The sequence below is a fragment of the Camelina sativa genome, chromosome 15, assembly GCF_030686135.1.
Source record: "Camelina sativa cultivar CO46 ecotype springtype chromosome 15, ASM3068613v1".
In the NCBI taxonomy this organism is placed as follows: Eukaryota; Viridiplantae; Streptophyta; class Magnoliopsida; order Brassicales; family Brassicaceae; genus Camelina; species Camelina sativa.
This window is the reverse complement of record NC_141894.1, coordinates 18,140,045-18,142,498: the sequence shown is the minus strand read 5'-3', so window position 1 is coordinate 18,142,498 and position 2,454 is coordinate 18,140,045.

Genomic DNA, 2,454 nt, shown 5'->3' with positions numbered 1-2,454 from the left:
CTCTCGGTGTGACATGGTAGAACAACTCCAAGTTTAATTTGCTCTCGGACTTTGTGGCAGTCGACTTCAATGTGCTTGGTTCTCTCATGGAACACCGAGTTTGTTGCGATGTGAATAGCTGCCTCATTGTCGCAATGCATAGTAATAGGCTTAGGTGACTCGATTCCAAGGTCCTTGATGAGTGCCTTGAGCCACATCAACTCGGTTGTTAACTTTCTCATGGCTCTATACTCCGATTCAGCACTTGATAGGGATACCACCTTTTGTTTCTTGCTCTTCCATGTGATCAAGTTGCCTCCTAGGAACGTGCAGTAGCCTGTAGTGGAGCGACGGTCTCCACGGTCTCCGGCGTAATCCGCATCACAATACCCTACTAGCTCCGTGCTTTCATTTCGACCCATCCATATGCCTTGCCCCGGCGAGCCCTTGAGATATTTGAGGATGCGGTTCACCATACCCCAATGATGCACGGTAGGACTTTGCATGTGTTGGCTCACCTGATTAACAGCAAAGCAAATATCAGGTCTAGTGATAGTAAGGTATATAAGCTTACCTACTAGCCGCCGGTATCGCTTGACGTCTTGAAATGGAGCTGCATCACACTCCCCCTTTCCTCCGGCCTTATAGTTTTCATCAAGGGGTGTAGATACAGCTTTTGAACCTAGCTTCCCTGCTTCACTCAATAAATCAAGAGCATATTTTCTTTGTGATAAAAACAATCCTTCATTAGTCCTATATACTTCTATACCAAGAAAATATTTAAGTTCTCCTAGGTCTTTGATATCAAAAACTGACTTAAGGTAAGCCTTAGTCTCTCGAATGCCTACCTTGTCACTTCCAGTTATGATGATATCATCAACATAAACTAGAATGACTATAATACCTTTTTCACTTGGTAAGGTGAATAGAGTGTGGTCAGCCTCTGATTTGCGGAAGCCTTTCTCAAGGAGTGTGGTGCTTAACTTGTGATACCAAGCCCTAGGGGACTGTTTGAGTCCATAAATCGCCTTGTTCAGTTTTAATACTTTCCCGGGACCAATGATGTCTTCTAAACCCGGAGGTGGCCTCATATAAACTTCATCCTCGAGCTCTCCTTGTAAGAAGGCGTTCTTAACATCCATTTGCCATAAGTCCCAGTCAAGGTTGGTTGCAAGAGAGAGAACAACTCGAACCGTGTGAAGTTTGGCCACCGGTGCAAACGTATCTTGGTAGTCCTCCCCATACGTTTGAGTGAACCCCCTTGCAACGAGTCTGGCTTTGTAGCGTTCGATCTCCCCATCACTCTTATATTTAATGGTAAAGATCCACCTGGATGTCACAGCCTTCTTGCCTTTGGGTAAGTCAGCCTCGTCCCATGTATGATTGGCCTCCATTGCATTCTTCTCGGCATTGACAGCATCACACCATTCCTTATGATTCTTGGCTTCTTCATAGTCTTTGGGAATCCAATGAGCATCAATCTTGCCAAGAAACACTTGATGGTGTGGAGGAAAATGAGCCAAGGTGCATACCGCTTGAATCGGATGAGCTACAGCAACGTTGTTGTAGTAGACCCGAGTGTTTCGCCAATTGGAGGGGGGAAACTTGAGGCGTTCACTGCGGCGAAGTGGGATAACTTCCTGTGGTGTGGCCTCATCGTCATTGTCTTCCTCGGTGGGCACATAATCCTCATCACCGGAAGCATTGTCCACCGGAACTGAATTTAAACCATTTTCATCATCGGATTGTTCATCAAGTTCAGCCGAGTGTTCATCAAGTGCAGCCGAGGGATCATTGTCTAGAGACTCCGGCGGTGAAGTGGCCGGTGCATTGACTGGGGGTGCAGGTGTTGACGCGGGGGCATTGTCAACACCGAGTCTCTCGAGAAGGATGCGAAGGTTGTTAGCTCGGTCAGATGGTGAGGTGGACAAGTCTCGAAGGCTCTCCCAGTTCTTTTCCTCATAGAAGCCTTTAGACTCCACGAACTTAACATCACGAGAGACAAAAACGCGCTTCATGTTCGGCTCGTAGCACTTGTAGCCTTTTTGAGTCGTCGAGTACCCAAGGAACATGCTCTTAACACTCTTAGCATCAAGCTTGTCGCGCAGTTCTCCTGGCTTCAACACATAACACACGCAGCCAAATACTCTTAAATGATCAAATGAGGGTTTTACCTTGTTTATTACCTCAAACGGTGAACTGTCTTGAAGAACTTTGGTTGGTGTCCGGTTAATGAGGTAGCAAGCCGCAAGAACAGCATCTCCCCAAAACTTCTTTGGAACATTGGTGTGAAACATCATGGATCTTGCCACTTCCATGAGGTGCCTATTCTTCCTTTCAGCAACACCATTTTGTTGGGGTGTATATGGACAGCTTGTTTGATGAATAATCCCATGGTTTGCTAGGTATTGTTTGAAGGCATGGCTTGTATACTCTCCTCCATTATCTGATCTCAAAATTTTAATCTTTGCATTA